This window comes from Lissotriton vulgaris, chromosome 6, assembly GCF_964263255.1.
Source record: "Lissotriton vulgaris chromosome 6, aLisVul1.2, whole genome shotgun sequence".
Taxonomy (NCBI): Eukaryota; Metazoa; Chordata; class Amphibia; order Caudata; family Salamandridae; genus Lissotriton; species Lissotriton vulgaris.
In genome coordinates this window covers 1,047,168,578-1,047,190,286 of record NC_141694.1, presented here as the reverse complement: position 1 = coordinate 1,047,190,286, position 21,709 = coordinate 1,047,168,578, and the positions used below count along the sequence as shown (strand labels likewise).

General features: G+C 46.6%; 1 protein-coding gene across 1 annotated transcript in view; it reads right to left on the bottom strand.

Annotated features, from left to right (window-relative positions):
- The window catches only part of NUP133 (nucleoporin 133), a 1,523,409-nt gene that overhangs the window by 714,361 nt on the left and 787,339 nt on the right, over nucleotides 1-21,709 (bottom strand). The window lies entirely within an intron of this gene.

The window sequence follows — 21,709 nt, the reverse complement described above, 5'->3', positions numbered from 1 at the left end:
TGCCAATGTTGCAGTTATAGTCTTATTTCAGACACCAAAAATACATTATAAAACCATGATGTTGCTCACATTTCTAAATATACTCATATAAAGACCATCATATTACATCAGAGTGAGTTTAGAGAAGGAGAACAGACATGATTATGTTACTTACCCTGTTAACAACTATTTGTTGCATGCAGTCCTGTAGATTCATATGCTCTGCATACTCCTGCCAACTAGTGTTGGGGTTGGACTGTTGCAACTTGTTTCTCCTTGAAGAAGTTTTTCGAGTGACAGGTCTCAATGACTCCTCCTTTGGCCATGTACACACATGGGCACTGACTCCATTGTTAGACTGTTTTTCCCACAACGGGGGAGAGTAAGTATAGTGTAGTGAGTAGGAAAGAATAGCAGCCATGCGTGTAGAAAAGAGAATTATGAAGGTGGAAGTCACATGTAACAAACACTAGCCTCCGGGTAGGAGGGTAGGCGCATGTGAATCTAAGCATTACATGCAACAAACTAATGCTTACAGGGTAAGTATCATAATCAGTTCATAGCAGACAAACTAATGCTCACAGGGTAAGTGTCAAAATCAGTTCATAGCGTGTGTGGCTGTAGATGCACAAGTTACTTACCTTCGGTAACGATATATCTGTAAGAAACGGTAGTTAGTATTAGATTCCTTACCTTAGAATATACCCAGGCATCAGACTGGATCCGGAAACTTTTGAGTAGCAGTGCCCTTGTGCGTCGGTAGGCGTCGTCTGTGGCTCCGCGTCCGTCGTCGACATCGTTGGCGCCGGGATGACGTCGCCGGAGTACTTAGACGCCGCCCTCGCGCTGGCGTCCGTTCTTATACACAGCTTTTCCGCTCCACAAACGCAGAGCCATGATAAAAACCAACACTGGTGCCAAGAAACTAGGGCCCTGAAAGGGGTGAACCTTAACCCTAGATATCGGTTCGCAGAACGGGGAGGATGGGTGGGGCGGAAAGGAATCTAATACTAACTACTGTTTCTTCCAGATATATCATTACCGAAGGTAAGTAACTTGTGCATCGGAAAGAAACAGGTTAGTATTAGATTCCTTACCTTAGAATAGATACCCCAGCAATACTAACCCCGGTAGTGGGTCTGCGAACCAATGATCACACAAGAAAGTCCTGGAGAACGGAACGGCCGAAAAAGCCATCTCTCCCTACTTGGCTGTCCAGGCAGTAGTGTCTTGCGAACGTGTGCAGCGAGGCCCATGTAGTTGCTTGACAGATGTTCTGCAAAGGGACTCCCCGACCCAGGACAGTAGTAGCCACGTGGCCCGAGTGGAATGGGCACGTAGCCCCACAGGAGGCTCCTTTCTAGCCAGAGAGTAACAACCCTTGATGCACAAGACGACCCATCGAGAAATGGTCTGCTTGTGCACCGCCCGACCCTTCTTAGCGCCCACGTAACCAACAAAGAGTTGGTCATCCACCCGGAACTGGCTTGTGCGTCCCAGATAGAATGAGAGCGCACGTTTTGGGTCCAGATGGTGGAGCCTCTCTTCCTCTTTCGAGGGATGCGGAGGCGGAAAGAAGGTGGGCAAGGTGATGGACTGCCCGATGTGGAAGGCTGTGACTACCTTGGGCAGGAAAGAGGGTCGCGTCCGCAACACAACTTTGTCCGGATGGACAGAAAGGAAAGTAGGTTGAGAAGAAAGGGCCTGGAGCTCATTCACTCTCCTGGCAGAGGTGATGGCAACCAGGAATGCAGTCTTAAGAGTAAGGACACTAAGAGGACAGTTATGAAGTGGCTCGTAGGGAGCACACATCAGATACGTCAGAACAAGGTTCAAGTCGCACTGAGGCATCACGAAAGGAACAGGAGGGAACATATGAGTGATGCCCTTCAAAAACCTATTTACAACTGGGGACTTTAACAAAGAGGGCTGATCAGGGAGCCTTGAGAAGGCGGAAATGGCAGAGAGGTAGCCCTTCAGAGTGCCCAGAGCAGAGCCCTGCTGGGCAAGAGAAAGAGGAAAGAGGAGAACCTCTGAAAGAGGGGCAGAAAGGGGATCCACAGCCTTTGCTGTGCACCATGCCACAAATTTGTTCCACCTGCAGGCGTATACAGATTTTGTGGAGGGACGCCTGGCAGCCAGAATCACATTACGGACTTCAGGAGGCAAGTCAAATGGTCTCAATTGCCGCCGCTCAATCTCCACGCATGTAAGTGGAGACTGGACAGGTTCGGGTGGAGGACCGTCCCCTGCTGCTGCGACAGAAGGTCCTCCTGAAGAGGCAGACGAATCGGAGGATCGACAGACATGCTGAGTAGCTCGGGATACCAGTATCTTCGTGCCCAGTCCGGAGCATCAAGGATGACTTGGGCCCAGTCGCACCTGATCTTCTTCAGCACTCTGGGCAGAAGTGGTATAGGCGGAAAGGCGTACAACAGACCGCATCTCCACTCACAAAGAAAAGCGTCTTCGAGCGAGCGCCGCCTTAGAAATTCCAACGCGCAGAACTGAGGACATTGCGCGTTCTCTTCTGTGGCAAATAGATCTAACCAAGGCTCTCCCCACTGCTGAAAGCCACGTCCGAGTTCAGACGCCATGCGTGATCCATCATGCACCGACGGCTGAGTTTGTCCGCCCTGGCGTTCAGAGAACCTGCCAGGTGTTGAACCACCAGGGTCACGCCCTGATGTTCCAGCCACTGCCAGAGGCGCAGAGCCTCCTGGCATAGGGTACGCAACCCCACCCCGCCCTGTTTGTTGCAGTACCACATGTCCGTGAACACCTGCCCTACACTCCCCCGGACAGAGGGGTGGAATGCCTTCAGTGCAAGCCGGACCGCCCGCAGCTCCAGAAGGTTGATGTGGAGCCGGGACTCCGCCGGAGACCAGAGGCCTCTGATCTCCGCCTCTCCCATGTGCCCCCCCCAGCCCTGGAGAGACGTCTGTCACAACTACGTGCTCCGGTTGGGGTAGGGAGAGGGATCTGCCACTGACCCAATCGCGGTCCGTGAGCCACCACTGCAACTGTCTTGCAGTGCCCTCCGAGATCAAGACATGGTCGGACAAGTTGCCCTGATGCTGGGCCCACTGAAACTTCAGGTCCCACTGCAGAGCCTGCATCCGCCTCCTGGCGTGCTGCACCAGAAGGATGCAGGAGGCCATCAACCCCAGAAGCCGCAGCGTCAACCTGACCGAGATTCGGGATAACAGCTGAAAGATCGGAATCAGAGCCTGAATATCCCGAACCCGCTGTTCGGGAGGATAAATACGAAACTGCGCCGAGTCTAGAACCGCTCCGATAAAGAGAAGCTTCTGAGAGGGACACAGGTGTGACTTCAGCACATTGATGGAGAACCCCAGCAGATGCAGGAGGTTGGCCGTAGTCTGGAGGTAGCTGACGACTATCTGGGCCGAGCCCGCCTTTAACAACCAGTCATTGAGGTAGGGGAACACTGAAACCCCTAACCTGCGCAGATGAGCTGCGACCACCGCCATCACTTTCGTGAACACCCGTGGGGCGCGGGTAAGGCCGAAGGGGGGCACAGTAAACTGAAAATGCTTGTGGCCTACCGTGAACCACAGGTAGCGCTGGCGGGCCGGCAGGACGGGGATGTGAAAATAAGCGTCCTGCAAGTCCAACGCTACCATCCAGTCTCCCGGGTCCAGGGCAGCTAAGACCTTAGGCAGTGTCAGCATCTTGAACTTCTCCTTCCGGAGGAAGCCGTTGACGTTCCGCAGGTCCAGCCCCCTTTGGCCTTCTTGGGAACCAGAAAGTAGTGGGAGTAGCAACCACACCCTACTTCTGGCCCAGGAACGCGCTCGATGGCCCCCTTGGCCAAGAGGGCCGTAACTTCCCCTCGCCGAAGATTCAAGTGATCCCCCGACACGCAGTGGTACTGCGGTGGCATGGCTGGAAGGGGTCACCTCGAAGTGGAGGGAGTAGCCCCTTCGGACGATTTGCAGCACCCACCTGTCCGACGTGACAGTGCGCCAGTGGAGGAGGTGATGGCGAACCCTGCCCCCCACTGGCGTCACGCGGGCCTGAAAGCTCGGAATAGGAGGGCTTTGAGGCGGATGCTGCGGGGGTGGTTGAGGACTGGCCTCACCGCTGTCCCCGGGCACCGCCACGGCGGTTACCACGTCCGCCACCGCGCTGGATGTTAGTCTGCGGCCCTTGGCTGGCAGGACGTGAGGGGGCGCCCGTTCCTTGGCCACGAGAGAAGCGAAAGGCAGCAGTTTGCTGGCACGGGCCCAGAAGCCCAAGGACTTGGCCGTAGCCCTGGAGTCCTTAAAGCGCTCAAGCGCACTGTCTGCCTTGTCGCCAAAGAGGCAACGGCCATCAAACGGCATGTCCATAAGGGTGTTTTGGACATCCGCCGAAAAGTTGGCGGACCTCAGCCAGGCGTGGCGACGAATCGCCACTGTCGTTGCCATCGCCCTGCCTAGCGAGTCTGTTGTATACAGTCCACACCGGATGGAATACCGTGCCGCATCTCGACCCTCCGCAAGGGCTTGGGCGAATTTAGTCCGGGCCTCCTCCGGACATTGTGGCAGCACGTCCGCGACTGTGTCCCACAGAGAGTGGGAATAAAGGCCCAAGAGGCACGCGGTGTTAACTGACAGCAACCCTAAACTCAGTGAGGAGAACATCTTCTTACCATACTGTTCGTACCCCTTGGATTCCCGATCGGGGGGAGCCGTCAGGAATACGGTCTGGGAGTTAGAGGCCTATATGACGAGGCTCCCTGGAGTGGGGTGGATGGGAGGACAGGAAGCAAGGGTCGCCCGGAGCCGGGCGGTGGCGTCTGGCCACGTTCCCATCTATAGGGGGACCTGGAGCGGGCCTGGACCAAGTGCCCAGAAGAACGTCAGACAAGGCCTCATTAAACGGCAACAGAGGCTCCGAAGAGCTTGCTTGCGATTTAAGGACCTCAGTGAGGAGGTCAGTCCTCACGGCCGCGACAGGGAGTTCAAGAGATAAGGCCTTGGCCGCCCGCGTCAACACCACACTATAGGCAGCCCCCTCCTCCGTAGCTACGGTAGGTGGGGAGACAAAACCAGTGTCTTGCGAAGTGTCCAAACCACTGGCATCCCCTAGCTCACCTGCCCAGTCCTGATAAGACTGGCACTCACGTGTCAGAGGGTCCTCAGACCCCTCCCAATCCGCCTTGCCACACATCTCCTGGTACTCAGGGTCAAATGATGGGGCCGGATCATATAAGAAAAATCCTTCCCTCGACGTCTAATGCAGCGTCGAGCGGCGCCGCTCCAGCGACGGAACCGGGTCGAGGGGGGGGACCGGGGACAACGTCGTCCGGGGACGGCGTCGAGGGCGACACCCTAGGGGCCGGCGCCGGCGGGATCATCAGGTCGACCAGCGACGGCCCGGATCCGGAACCAGCGGGGCCCTGCGGTGTCGGGACCGAAGTCGCCGACGGCGCCGGGGCCGAAGCACCCGGCCCGCTTGGGCTCCCAGTCGGGACCGCGGGGCCCGAAGGTGCTGCGGAACCCGACGGAGGTGTGAGCGACCTCATGGCCGTGAGGAAGGCATCGTCGGGGGGAGTCAGAAGAGTGATGTCGCTTCTTCGACTTCTTGTGCCTCTTACCTGAGGACTTGGAGCCCCAGGAGTGGTGTTGACTCTCCGAGATGTGATGACTTCATGCCCGGACCGGGACCTCGAACGTCGCGGGCCGAATGCCGGAGCTCGAGGCGCTTGCGGGACCGCTCCCGCCTAGCCTTCGACTTCAAGGCCCGGCAGTCGGGGCACGACTTGTCATCGTGGTCGGGCCCCAGGCAATGTAGACTCCGGCGATGGGGGTCGGTAACCGACATCAGTCGGCTGCAGTCGACGCAGGGCTTGAACCCGGGCATCCCTACCGGCACCGTCTCAGTCGTTCGAAGAAAGATAAAAAATGATCGAAAAAATTTAGTAAAAAATTGACTAAGGGTACCACTTTTTCCGGATCGGCGTTTGCTGGCGCGGAAAAAAAGAACTGACGTCAGCACGTGAGGGCGGCGTCTAAGTACTCCGGCGACGTCATCCCGGCGCCAACGACGCCGACGACGGACGCGGAGCAGCAGACGACGCGCAAGGGTACTGCTACGCAAAAGTTTACGGATCCAGTCGGACGCCTGGGGATATTCTAAGGTAAGGAATCTAATACAAACCTGTTTCTTTCAGATACACATGCTCAGCATTAACCATAAAGCAGTACTCCCCTAAGCGGTGGCTAGCCAGTGGATGGTGCAGAGGTCTGAAGCAGTGTCCTGAGGACAGTTTGAACAACTCGGTCTTGCACAAATATCCACACAATAATGTTTTCCAAATGTGTGTCGACTGGCCCATGAGGCAGCTTTACAGATGTCTGCTATGTTTAAGGGCCCAATTTTTCGAGGCAAGGCCTTTCCTCAGAGTTGGTTGCCTAAGAGCAGACAACGGTTTCGGCCTCAATGGCAGAGTTGGCTTCAAAGGTTCTGAGTTAAGACGTAATCTCAGACTCGAGGGCCGCCGAGGGTCGAGGCCCATGCTTAGATCTCTCCTCAGCTCTGAGGTATTGCTTTGGTGTCGATGAGGGTCTTAGGGCAGTGTAGCATCTGAAAGCAGTGGCGGGTTAAATATGGAGTTTGATGCCTGAACCCCAGGGGGGCAGTGCTCATTGTGATGTGCAGCTGTTTCTGCTTTTTAAAGGAGGATTGGCTGTAGACTGTACTCGCATTTGGTGGCATGTTTTTTGACAAGGTCTGGATCGACAGAGGCAAATTGACCGCCTCAGGCACCTCTTTGCCATCCAGAAGAAGTTCTTCCTCCGGCATCAGAGCTGATTCTCTTTGGCCTGGGTTGGTGGGTAGAAAGGTCAGATTACTCAACAGATTCTTCTTCAGCACTGAGGGGTCCACCTCGCCGAAGAGGTCTGGCATCTCTATGGATTATTTATACATCCTGGTGTAGAACCACCGCTTGTCTCATCGCTGAAGCATGATTTTCTTGCTTCTGAACGCAGAGCAAGAACCACACCAGTTCTCCTCTAGCTCTTGCAAGAGGCACAAGTTACAGATGGCGTGGAGACTGGCTGAGAGATATTTGGAATGGCACTGCAGGCATCATCTCAAAGGCGTTTCGTTACATTAACTGACACTCGTCCTCCTCATTCTCTGAGGTCGGTCCAGAGGGCATGTTGCCCCGAAGGGCCTAGTGTGGCCCGGTTGTTCGATGACTAACTCGACAAATGAAACAGGCGTCGTAAAAACTGAAAGGCAATGAAAGGTCTTCTCAATGACAGGAAAGAAAGCAAAGAGGTCTGGGGAGTCAATGGAAAATGTCGAACAACTTGTGTGGTAGATGTTTTTCAAACCCCCTACCCCCCCCCAAAAAAAAACATGCATACATTTTATGAAGTACAGATTCCTTCAATGGATCTATTATATTCCTATAAAGATAAATGCGATCCCTCTACAATCCTGGAGTGTCCAAAATGTATAGATGTGAGGATTGATATCATACACTTAGGGGACCTGATATATCATTCCCATTCACAAACCAAAAATGTGCAATTACACACCGACTGATGAATGGGAATGCAATTTGGAATGCATCCTATTTACTAATAGGCTGCATCGCAAATTGTCTATTCACAGGGGGGTTGGAGTTTAAAAAAATCTGCTAATGTATATTTATTAGGCATGTGGACATTTTAAAGCCACTTTCCATAGCTGTTAAATACAGGAATTTAGGCTTGCAAGGAACAACAGACCTCTCTCACTCCATTGGCTTTCTGAACAAAGAAGCTTTTTTTCATTAATTTTTTTTATAAAGTAGGCTGTGTCCATTAAAGGCACAGGTGCTGCTTTAAAATAGTTTTCAATTTGGCAAGCCTTCAGGGGAGCATGCAGTTGTCCTCTAGACTGCGGCCTGCTTCCTCTAAGGCCACCAATATGATTCTCCAAGGGAAAGGTGTCCTAATTGGGCACATTCCAATTTTCGAAGCACCTATTACCTTAAATTGGGGGTCATTAACTCATTAATGGTTTGCAACCACATTTGCAGTCACAAACCTTTGGTACATTCCTTTCCAAATAGTAATAGGAGGGGTGCCCCTTTCACACTATCTTTGTGCAATTCCGGATGGAGCGCAAAAGTACTTTAGAGTCTATAATAATTTTATGACTCATAAAACAGCCTTTGTACATTGAGAAAAGAGCTTTTATGGTCGAAAACCTTGTAATTTTGAGTCACAGGTTTTATGACCACAAAAGGGGTCAGTGTAAAAAAAAAAAAAAAAATCTCAATGTGTCTTGATGCTGCTCATTTTTGAAGGCAGATCTTCCACAAACTGGCCAGTATGTTAGGGATCAGGATGGACTTAACTCTCCTAATTGCCTTGCTTGGACTTGTGCGCAAGATCGCTCGGCGTGGCATCAAGGAGTTTGGCTGCTCTAGGCTTGCTGTTGACAAAGAGAAAGGTGGCTATCGGCTGGGTGAATGTAACAATTCTTTTACTGGAATTAAAATAGTACATCTGATATCCCCCAACAATCGCTGGACTGGAATCTCCAGTTTATATCCAAACCTCCAATATATATATTTTACCCAACATTTGTTAAATTGGGGTTAAAATAGTAAATATGACCACCCCCAACCCTACAATGTTTGTGGGCATGTGGTTAGTGTATTTAAATTGGTTTTACTTTGTTTATTTTTTAAAGTGTTTTTGATTGGAATTAGATTACAATATCTTATTTCACTATGGAATTTTTATAAGAAACTCCTAGGGTATTTCATTTAAAATGATATGCTTTTAAACTCATTTCATTAAATGTATTTCTTCATTGTATTTTGTGTTTTAAATTGGCATGTGCTTTATTATCTAAAACAAAAACAAAGTTTGCTCCAAATTGTTATAATGTATTTTTAATGATCTGATATGTTTCAATTTAAAAAACTAAATAGCAAATATACACATTTGTATGGTGTTTTATTATTTAACATAATATAATCAGTAAATTAAAGACTGTTCTTGGTTGATAATTATATTTAATCGTTTCTTAAGTTTATTTTAATTTAAAATGTAATACCAAAAAGTAGTATATGAACTAACGATTAGTTAAAAAATGTATACATATTTTCATGAATTACATTTTTTAAAGTTGCTAAAATAGTGTTGGCTATTTTTATGTTACATTTTTGTAAATAAATACATTTTTTAAACTTTTTGTTTGTATTACAATAACGATACTTACATTTAATTATTCATACTTGTCAACTTTTAGCTAATATTTTGCTCTACAATATTTTTGTCGCCCATATTCTTACATTATATGTAGGTATTTTCAATAGATAGGTTGTCGATATTTTGTAACAACCTTATTGTATCACAATATTTTTTAGGTCAATATTTAGTCATGCATTGGTTAGCACTACTGAGGCATCAAGTGTTGCCAGGTCATAGCCCCAAGGTAGTTCTTGAATTTGGAGCTTTTACCTTTACCAAGCTTATATTCGGAGAGACACTCGATGACTGAGAATGTGTCAGTGAATCAACTACTTATCAAAATGTCAAAGCTGCAGGTTGAGAGGAGGAATCTATGGTACACAGTGCCCAATTAAGATTCCACAGTTAGAAACACTAAAGAACAGAGCCCCCTGATACCACTGAACTAATCAAAATACATTTAAGTCCGAATGAAGGAAAGAAAATGCCTGCATATGTGAGATACTGAAGAAAAGCAGAAAGGACCTAGTTCTATCCTCTCAATAGGGTGAGGAAAAGGTACTGGTTCCCAGATAAATTAGTTCCATCCATAAATGTATTTTGCTTCAGTCACAGATACGGATCACTGAAGCCCCAAAGGGAACTAAGAAAATCTTATTTTAAGTGAAGGATGCTTGGAACACATTAAAACACACTAGATATTGATGCTATTTTGTAGTGCACTGAACAATGCATTCCGTGTGACATAGATTTCACCTAAGTGATGAACTGATTTGGTGTATGCCCAATCAGAGTAAATGTTGATGGCAGGGACTGAAATATCAGAAAGCTGAGGTATAGGCTTGCCTGAAGACTCTTACAATTTTGGATTTAAAATGCACAATCAGATTCAAGTACAGGCTATGATCAAACGTGTCTTACAGTTTTTCTTTTGAAGTTGAATAAGGAAAATGCTACTTAGCAGTATGCATCTGTTCTTGGCATGCAGAGCTGTCGATTTGTATACTTATTGTTAGATTTGGGGGTCTCTAGTTGGCAGAGGTAGGTACCTTTGACCAAATAGGGACCCTTGCTTCTAGTCAAGGTAAGGGGGTACACTCCTAAAATAACCCCTGCTCAACCCCTTGGTAGCTTGGCGCAAGCAGACAGGCTTATCTCAGAGGCAGCGTGTAAAGCATTTGTGAATACATACAGTAACCCAGTGACAACACTACAGATGGAAACCACACAAGTTGTAGAATAAAAATAAGTAGACTTAACACAAGACCACAAACGACAAAAATCCACAATACAGTACTTTAAAAATGGTGGAATTAGTTTACTTCTCGTTAGATGTAAAATGGGACACTAAGTTCAATGTACCTTTGGATGCGTAACGCTATACAACAAAAGTGTTGCAGGGAAGGTGATGAGTCGGTTCCTTACACACAAGAACGGTGATGCGTCGGGTCCCTACTGCTGCATAGGGGATGCATCGGTTCTTCTCCGAGTGGGGAGGCGATGCGTCGGTTTCTTACTGCGCTTTTGTGGCGATGAGAACGGCAGCGCCATGATGCAATGAAAATCCGGTGCAATGAAACAAAAAGTGGTGTCTTCTCCTTGATGCAACAAGATGCGTGCACGCTCGACAGCCGTGAGGCGACTCAATAATTCTGAGCCGCAACAGGCCCTGCAACGCACTCCTCCTGTGATGCGGCGGCGTCTGATGCAACACTCTTCTCCAGGGATGCGATATGCTTTGGCGATGCGACGGCGACGTCAATTTTCTTCAGTGATGCGACGACAGCGGCGGCGATACGCTTCTCCAATGATGCGCCGGCATCTGATGCGCCGGCAATGCTCTTCTCCGGCAATGCTCTTCTCCGGCGATGCGAGGCGCTTCTGCGAGGCGAAGCGACAGCGGCGACACCCTTCTCCAGTGATGCGGCGACAGCGGCTGTGACACTCTTCTTCGTGATTCGCGCTTCCAGCTCCTTGCGACACGCAGTCCCTCAGAAGGCCCAACACAATCGCAGGCACTTCAAAAGAACTCTTGGGGAGCTAGTTGTTGAAGTCTTTTGTCCCTGAGACTTCAGGAGGAGACAAGCTCTATCTCAAGCCCTTGGAGATCCTTTACAAGTTGATGTGGAAGTAGCACAAAGTCCTTTCTCCTTTCTGTGGCAGTCAGGCAACCACTGCAGGCCAATCCCCCAAACAGCACTCAGCTTAGGGATAGTCTCCTCCTCAGTTTCTCTGGTTCCTCTACTCAGCAAAAGTTCTTCTTGTTTCCCAAAAGTGATCTAAAGTTCTGAGGTTTGGGTCCCCTCTTTTATACTCATTTCCCCTTTGTTCTCTGAAGGCAGAGAGGCATTTGCCTAGTCCAAACCAGTTCTGGTCAGTCTTGGAGCACTTTGTTGACAAGATTCCTTCTTTCCTTTCACAGTGTAGGCCAGGGTCATCAGACGCACCACAGGAGGTGGAGCTAGCATTGTGGAGGGAAGGCACAGCCCTATTCAGGTCCCAGATGCAACTCCTCCCACCTATCTGCATTAAGATCTCTCTATTCAGCCCTGTGCTGACTCACCCTGTCTCCTGGAATCCCCCAGCCACTCAAACTCCAGACAAGGAATGCACAACTGAGCAGAGGCAGGCTTGGATAGTTAGGCAAGAAAAGACATACTTTCTAAAAGTGGTATTTTCAAACCCAGAATGTAAAACCAACTTCACTAAAAGATGTATTTTATCATTCTGAGTTCAGGATACTAAACTCGAATTTCTACCTAGTTCCCTGAGTCAGTTAGGATTATAAGATGTAATAATCAAACTGCCCATTCTGGCCTATGGGGAACAGGTAGCCTTGCAATAGTGAAAAACGAAAATGGCTGTAATTCACTATTAAGACATGCCACACACACAAGGGAATGTCCTACCTTTTTCCTACAATGCACCCTGCCCTTGGGCCTACCATAGATAGGGGTGACTAATATGCAGAACAGGGAAGGTTTAGGGACTGGCAAGTGGGTGCACTTGCCTAGTCAGCACAGCAGTACCAGACTGCGCACAGGCTCTGCAATAGCAGACCTGAGACACACTTTTAAAGGCTGCTTCTGTAGGTGGCACAACCAGTGCTGCAAGCCCACCAGCAGCATTTGGTTTACAAGCCCTGGGCACACTCAGTGCACTGTACTAGGGGCTGACAAGTAAACCAAACCAACCAATCATGGAGTCACTAATCCATACATCAATTTACCATAGGGACCACTTGCACTTTGGCACTGGACAGCAGTGGCACAGTGCCCAAAGCATCTATAACCAGCAAAAGCACATAAGGCAACAGCAAAAAATAGAAGGGAGACCCACATCAAGGTGCCAGGTCTAGCACTAATGAAATCGCCATCTGGTGTTGGGCTCGGATGTTTGCACTTTGTTTTTGTCTTGGAAGAAGTCTTTCTAGTCAGGAGGTAGGTGACTCCTCCTAAGGACAATAGTGCGCATGGGCATCGACTCCATCTTCAGATTGTTTTGCAATGGAGGGCTGTGATGGAGTTAGTAAGAAATAGCAAAGGATGTCCATATGTAATGTATCTACGTAAGATAGTACTGGAACAGATATAGGTATCTGGGGAGGCGGGTGGGCGTATACGAATCTACAGCTCTACATGCCAAGAACAGATGCATACCGGTAAGTAGCATTTTCCGGTCAAGGCATATGAGCTGTAGATTGTATACTTATGCATAGACTAAACAGTAGTTACCTCCTTAGCGATGGCTACCTGTATCTGTTGCAGTGGTTTGAAAAAGTGCTCTTAATACAGCCTGGCCCACGTTTGCTTGTTTGTACGTCTACACAATAGTGCTTTGTGAACGTGTGTGGTGTAGACCAAGTTGCTGCTTTGCAGATGTCATTTAGGGGAATGTTCCCCTAGTATGCCATAGACACCCCTAGTTTACGTGTGGAGTGAGCTCTAGGGGGAATGGTTAAGGTGCGTTTAGCTTTAGCATAGCATGTTTGGAGGCATTTAACAATCCACCTTGCAATCCCCGTTTTTGAGATAGGATTGCCTTTATGAGGTGGGGAGAAAGCTACAAAAAAGTTGTTTAGTCTTTCTTAAGAATTTTTGTTCTTTTTAGGAAGTAAAGTATTGCTCTTTTTATGTCTAGCGTGTGAAGAGCTTGTTCTCCTACTGAGTCTAGAAGAGGGAAAACACTGGGAGTTCTACAGACTGGTTAAGGTGGAAAGGAGACACTACTCTAGGTAGAAATTTGGGGTTAGTGCTAAGAACCACTTTGTTATGATGAATTTGGAGAAATGGTTCTTGTATGGTTAATGCCTGGAGTTCACCGACTTCGGAGAGAGGTGATTGCAACCAAGAAAACTACTTCCAGGAGAGAAAATTGTAATTCGCATTTATGCAGAGGTTCAAAAGGGGGACCCATGAGTCTGGTAAGGACCACATTTAAGTAATTGGTGAGGGTGGAACTCTAGGTGGGATTATTCTTCTGAGTCCTTCCATAAATGCTTTGATAGCTGGTACTCTAAACAAAGACAAATGTTGTCTGTTTTGGAGATAGGCTGCTATTGCAGCAAGATGTAGTCGAATGGATGTATAAGCTAGGTTACATTGTTGTAGATGCAAGAGGTAACAGATAATGTTTTGAATAGAAGCATCTAGTGCGTTGTTTTCGTTATTTGTACAGTAAATTACAAATCTTTTCCACTTAGCGGCATAGCAAGCTTTAGTGGTAGGACGTCTAACCTGTTTAATGGTGTTCATGCAGTCTGGCGGGAGAGTGAGGTAGCCAAACTCTAAGATTTCAGGAGCCAGATCTCAAGGTTGAGTTGATTGGTATCTGGATGCCTTATCTCTCCATGGTTCGGAGTGAGAAGCTTGGGTCAGAGACCTAGCTTTTGATGAGTAACTACTGATAGTTCCAAAAGGGCTGTGAACCATGGTGTTGGGCCCCTGTCGGTGCAACCAGGATCACTGTGTGGCAATGCTGTTTGAGCTTCCGAACCACTCGCAGAATGAGTGGGAGAGGCAGACCAGCGTAAGCAAATTTGTCTGACCAGTTCATCCATAGCGCATTGCCTTTGGACAATGGGTGTGGATACCTGGATGCGAAGCTTGGGCATTTTGCGTTTTGGTGTGTGGCGAACAGGTCTATTTCTGGGTAGCCCCCCATTTGAAAGAATGGAAGCAGAACTTGAGGATTAAGTTCCCATTCATGGATCTGCGGTCTTTGACAACTGAGCCGATCTGCAACCTGATTGAGTACTCCTGGGAGGTGTTCTGCAAGGAGGTATATGTTTTGCATAATGGCCCATATCCATATGCTTTGAGCTAGGCGTGAAAGCTGCTAAGAGTGTGTGTCCCCTGTTTTTGTATGTAATACATTGCTGTCATGTTGTCTATACGGATCAGGACACCTTTGCCTACGAGGTGGAGTTGAAATGATTTCAATGCTAGAAAGACCACATGCAAATCCAGATAATTTATGTGGAATTGTTTTTGTTGAGGGGTCCATATGCCCTGAATAGTATGATTTTGAAGATAAGCTCCCCAGCCGGTGAACGATACGTCTGTTGTGAGCACTATCTGTGGAACGGGCGATACGTCTGTTGTGAGCACTAGCTGTGGAACGGGGTCGAGGAACTGCCGCCCTTTAGAAAGGTTTTGAGTGTTCCACCACTGCAGAGAGAGATGTATGCGGCTGTCCACCAACACCAGATCTGTTAGCTGACCTGAAGCCTGGTTCCACTGACGTGCCAAACACTCCTGTAAGGGACGCATCTGGAGTCTTGCATAAGGGACTATGAGAATGCAAGAGGCCATCATACCGATAAATTGCATGAACAATCGAGCTGGTAAAGAGTTTTGAGGTGTACATTTTGATATGAGGGCTTGCATGGTGCTTATTCTGACTGGGTTGGGATATGCTAGAGCTTTCGAAGTGTTTATTGTAGCTCCTAGATATTGTTGTTGTAGACGGTTGGAGATGGGATTTGGAGAGGTGGACTATGAATCCCAAATCGTGCAGCAACTGTATTGTTTTGTATGTGTGTTGAAAACAGCTGCTGTGTGACTTGGCTTTTAAGAGCCTGTCGCAAGGTAAGGGAAAACGTGAATATGTTGTCTTCATAAGTGAGCCGCCACTACTGCGAGACACTTGGTGAAGACTCTGGGTGCTGTGGTTACTCCGAATCAGAGGACTTTGAATTAGCAGTGATGGCCGCTTATCACAAACCGGAGGTATTTCCTATGAGCGGGGTGAATGGGAATGTGAAAGTTGGCGTCCTTTAAATCCGGAGTGGATAGAAAGTTGCTCCCACTACTCCAACAAGGCACTTGTTGGAGAGTGACCATATGGAAATGGCCTGACTGAATGTATAGATTTAATGGCCTTTGGTCCAGTATTAGTCTGAGAGAGCCGTCCTTTTTTGGTATTAGAAAGTATAGTGAATACATTCCTGTGCCTTGATGAGGCAAAGGGGCTGGTTCTAATGCATGTTTCTGTAACAGCGAGAGAACCTCTTGTTTGAGAAGAGTGAGATGTTCTGAGGACATTGGACGCTCTCTGGAAGGAATGTTTGGTGGAGTACCAGTGAGTTCCAGGCAACAACCATACTGGATAATTTGTTTTACCCACTTGTCTGTTATGGAATTCAAGACAGGTAGGAACTGTGATAGGTGCCCCTCGACAGGAGTGGACTGGTTGAGGGGAGCGGGGGGAAGTCACTGCTTGGTTGCAGAGGAAGTGCGTGTAGAATTATTTTTGCCTCTTCCCCTATTGTTGTTTCCTCTATATCCTCCTCAATAGTACCCTCGGGAGGAGGAAGGTTGATTTTGGTTTTTGTAATTAGAGGAGGTATTCTGTGATGACATTGTTTTGGAGCCACCCCTATAAAAGGAGCGATGAAAGGAGCCTCTGTTAGAGGGTAGTTGTAGGGATTCCATAGATTTGGCAGTTTCTGTAACTTTCTTCATTTTTTCTAATGAAGAATCTACATTTGGTCCAAAAAGATGTTGTTGGTCAAAGAGCTGGTTTAATATAGCTGGCTGTACCTCTTGTTTGAATCAGGAGATTCAAAGCCGAGCAAGGCGGCGTAGCATGATGCTGGTGTTAATGCCACGGGATGCTGTGTCAGCGGCATCAAGTGCACATTTTTTAGAGGTGTTTGCAATTAATTTACCCTCTTGAATGTGGTTGTTGGTTTTACCCTTGTATTGATCTGGTAGATGCTGTATTAGCTTTTCTAGTTCATCATAGTACGCTCTGTCATTGCGTGCTAGGAGGGCTTGCGCATTGGCAATTTGCCAACTATTAGCAGCCTGTGACGCAATTTGTTTGCCTGATGCATCTATAAGCTTTGACCCCTTATCAGGAGCAGGTGCATCGCCAGTGGCTTGTTAATTGACTTGCTTGCGGGCATTAGATACAACAAGGGAGTCCGGGGGGACTTGACCTCTAATATAAACTGGGTCTGTAGGAGCAGCTTTATATTTTTTATCAACTCTTGGGGTAGGTACTCGTGCTCTAACTGGGTCCCTGAATACTTCATTAGTATGCTTTAGCATGCCTTTCAACTTTAGCAATGTATTAGTAGATTTTTGGGATGGAGCGAAAGTTTCCATGAGGAAATCCTCCTCTAATAGGTCAGTGTGTAATTCGACTCCATGATATAGAGCAGCCCTATTGATAAGCTGTGCGAATCCTATATTATCATCAGGTGGTGATGGTCTGGAGGGATATTGGTCCGGATCATTACTATTGTCTGGGTCTTTATCATAGTCGTCCCATGGATCTGGGTCTTGTGGAATGGTGTGATGGTCATTATCCCCATCCCCGTCCTTGTCCCCATCCCGATCAGCATTGTCATCTGTGTCATTATCCCCTTGTGGTTCAGGGGAGAAATGAGGTGGTGGTGGTGAGTTATATGGAGATATTAGTAAGTTAGGATAAATAGGTGGAGGAGAGGGAGGTATGTAAGGAGGAGAGGGGTTAGTACCCATGTCCTTACTCTTTTTGGGAGGTATATGGTGTTCCTCTGAAATGTCCTGTTTTCGTTTCTTAGGAAGGGTTGCTACAAGATGTCCAGTTGTTGGATCAATATGCAGTTTCTTTTGCTTGGGATCCATTGGTTCTTGTAAAGGAAGTTCTTTAGGTGGTAATTCCTTCTCTTTGGGTGTTTCAGAGGGTATTTTAAGGGTAGTCTGTTTTTTCGGGTCAAAATCCTGTGGTGCATGTTGTTTATGCTCTGAAGGTTTGTGTAAAGGCTTGTCTTTTGTAACTTTTGGTTCCGAAGGTTTGTTTTTAGGTTTTGGATCCGAAGGCTTATCTTTGGGTTTTGGCTCCGAAGATTTGGGTTTGGTTATTGCCGGTTCCGAAATCTTTGGTTTATGAGATTGTGGGTCAGAGTCTTTCGGTGCCAAGGATGACTTATGTGCCGGTATTGAAGCATCGGATCCATGCTTGGATTTGGTTTTCGGGACCGGAGATGGAGTTTCTGTACTGTGGGGACGGCTCGATCCCGAGACGGAAGATTTGTCTTTTCGTTTCGTAGCGGGCCGGAGGACGGGGCATCTGAACCATGTTTTTGGTGTTTCCCTAGGCCTGAGGGTGAAGGTAGTACTGGAGTCTTCATGTGTTTTTCAGTGACATGGGGCTCGTTACTCACAGTTCGTTGACCTGGAGTGATAGGAGAGTCTTCCTCCATGTCGGAGTCGTCAGCTTTAGAAACAGAGATTTCTTCCTCTTGTTCGGAGCTGTGCTGATGAGAATCAACCTGTTCCCCGAAGATGTCCGGCACCGGGCTAGTGCCGCGTGTCATCTTGTGACGTCTAGCCCGACGGTCACAAATCGTTTTCTTGTATCAGAATGATCAACAGGCCTCGCAGCTACTTTCTTCGTGCTCCATGGATAGGCACAGATTACAAACCTCGTGCAGGTCTGTGTGTGGAAATTTAGCACCACACCCGGGGCATTTTTTAAATGGAGTCCGTTCCCTCTACTGCTGGCTTGGTCAGCGCGGGTAAGCCTTGTGGCCCTCGTCGAAGCTCTCGATCGAAGTTGCTGGATTTCAACGATGCGCGTCAAAGGGGAACCCTGTGATCGAAACAATACCGCCGAGGGGCAATGATTGCGAGTCGAAAGGGTTCAAAGACGATCCCGAACCGGAGTGGAGCAATACACATCCGAACCCAATGGCGGGAAAAAACTATATGAAGATGGAGTCAATGCCCATGCGCACTATCGTCCTAAGGAGGAGTCACCCACCTCGTGACTACAAAGACTTCTTCCAAGATAAAAACGTAGTGCAAACATCCTAACCTAACACCAGATGGCGATCTATGCATAAGTAAACAATCTACAGCTCATATGCCTCGAACAAAATAGAATTTCTTGCACATGTATCATGTTTGGACCAGGTTTTATTTGTATAACTATATACCATAACTATGGCATCAGTTAAGACTTTGTTCAACACTACAGTTTATATTGCAGGCATTCTTTGGCCATCAAGAGGCACTAGGATTTGAAAACAGGTGTTAAATACTGGTAGAAGTATTTGACCCTCCCTTATAGATTATTGTATCAATGAACACAGGCTCAGTTTGCCTTAACTGAAGCCACGCTGAGATCGAGAAAAATCATGTTATAATACATACAGTCATAAATTAAAAGGGAAATAACCCTAAGTTGTGTAGAGCACAGAATCAGGGCTAGTGTGAACAGACATGTATTTATAGTGATGTCAGAGGATTGCTGCATGTTTAATGGAGTATATGGCATACGAAACTGGTAATAGAAGCATAGGGTCACTTTATACTTTACATTGTCTAAACAGTGTTGCAATGGCAGTTAGAATTCACTTCCAAGCCCAAGAATAGAAGGACTTTTCTGGTAAGGCCACAGCAAAATGTAATACAAAGTCAACACACCCAATTTGTGTATATTCCTTAACTGGACAAGTTGTAATACAATGTAACAGGTAGGTATGCACAGTTGCTCCATTCTATATACTGTGCCAGTCAAGTTCAGAAATCATAGGTTGCTATACCTATGGAGCATTGGGAAAGATGCAGATTTTGAGTCTGAACCGGAAACCAGTTTCTTGGTACTCTAAAGCCTAAGGGTTAGAATAAAGTATAGTACTGTAAGTATAGCACAGTATAGTATAAGAACCTGCTGGCACCCTGTTTAATACATATATGAGATCATAATTTGGTAAAACACGCAAATATACAACCAGAAACAATTTCTTTATGCAATAGTTTGTTGTTACCATCACTGCTACACCTCGGTGGGAAAATACAAAGCTACGAGTTCTCCTGTCAACTACAGAGTAAGGGGTGCCAAAAAAGGAGCACAGATGTAAAAACAAAAGGAATTTGGGTAATACGGCAGGAATCTATACAACGAAAATAAAACTATAAAAACTAATCGAGCAGTAAATGAAGCAAGATGAGAAGTCATTCGGGATGAATTAAGAAAATCCGTAATGGTTTTGAAGGGAAGGTACTATTTGCATATGAATACCAACATATCTGCATAGTTACAACAGATTTAGTATTCATATACATTTCCTTTTAATATAAAACAGGCAAAATATTAAGATGCACTGAGGGTTTCACTAGGCCTGCTAGCATGACAATTTGACCATTATTACCTTAGTGTATTCTGTAAAGATGTCTCTACATTGGCTCCTCATCCTAGACATATCCCGAAACATGAAGGACATTGGTGCAGTTTACCATTCTCTCTACAGCAATTATGCCCAACTATCTGGGTCAGATATTGGTGCACATATCACTTCTTAAATGTTTGAAATGTCTGAATTTCTGGGAGTTTGAATTGCATTTTCTTTCCATTCCCCAGCAATTGGGTGACATATATTCATGCTCTTTGATTTTTTTTTATTCCTTCCAACATCAATTGCCTTGAACTCCTCTGGTGCTCTCTAGTCGATTTCCCATTGTTACCCCACTTTGATTTCTCCCCTATCCACTACCCCACCTGCTCATTCATAGCTACCCCAACGCTCCCATTGCTGTCATTTCAAAAATATTTTTCAGCTTATTTAGGGCCAGCCAGCTGTCACTTGGGTCTCCATTTTATGTATGTGCTTTCCCATACTCTACATTTATTTACTTCTTTATTTATCACTCCAAGTGGCATCCACCATCCTGGAACAGTAAGTAAATGAAAAGGGTACCCACACAATATTGCATGCATGTGCATATATAAACACACTGGGCCATCAAGGCTTCCTGACCCATACACACACATCTATGTCCTCACCTTGTTTTTTTGCCTATCAGCAAACACATTTCTTTTTGCCAGTGCAGCGCGGGATCGGATAAAGGTATTTCCAAAGGCATGACCTATTGTCTTTGCCAATGCTTGCTGCATTTGTTTTGAAAGGTAGGAAACAGAACTAATTCTCCAAAGCAACAAATGAATGAAGCAGCCCCTTGGAAACGGCCTCATCTTCCATGAGGACTGCTCTCAATATTGCTTAAAGGAGTATGAGGAGGTGGAAATGATGTCCAGGCAAATAAAGGTCTGTACTCTTTATATTACATCCCTTTGCAGCTAGTATTGCTTGAATCTATATTTCTTTTTTTGAGAGCCCCAGACCATGATCTTATGTTTTCCTTTGTTAATAGTTATAGTGAACTCCGTAGAGTATTTTTTAAGTTTGAGGATACAATTATTGAATGGCATTTGGAGCACATACCAGGAGCACATACCAAGAGGACAAAGTGATTACCTAAAAATAAGACTGGAACCGACACATTTTTCATTTCGATGTATCAGGGACATTTTCCAAAAGTTCACCAGGGAAGTTGTTTACTTATCTATTGAAATGAAGAAGCCTAATTTTACCTTTGCTTGTACGGAAAATGTTGGCACCAGCTGGCCATTTGTTCCATACCTCACTTGCATCTCTCTACAGCTTCTCAATTAGTAAGATTATGGATTGATTTAAGGCTATTTTTCACCGCCTTGGCCCATAGTTCATTTTGATCGATGCAAAACAAATGCTGGCAATTTTACGAAAGCTGCACATAGGCATTTATTTTTCTGTTTAAATGGGTTTGATTTTTTTGTATTTATACACCAGCTGCTGGAGGGTGAAGATTTGATCAATGGTGGTAAGATCTACATCCACTTTGTAAGATGGTCAGGGTGCCTTCATCACCTTCCCATTCTCAGATGATTTCCATGATAATGTTAGAGAAAATCTTAGCTTTTGTATTGATTAGGCTTAACGGCTTGTATGACTCTGGTCTCTATTGACCTTCTGGTTTACTGGAACTATGATGCTTTCGACCAATGTTTCTGGCAAAGTGCAAAATGATTACCGAACATGCCCCCAGTGCTGAAACCAGGATGAAGGTGAAAGGGGAGAGTGACAAGATCATCTACTTGATACGTTTGACTGCTCCTCAATTCATTGAAAGATAGTCCAGTTCTTGGGCCCTGAACAAATTACCAGAACAAACGTGATCATAACTGCACCAACAGGAGAGAAGTTT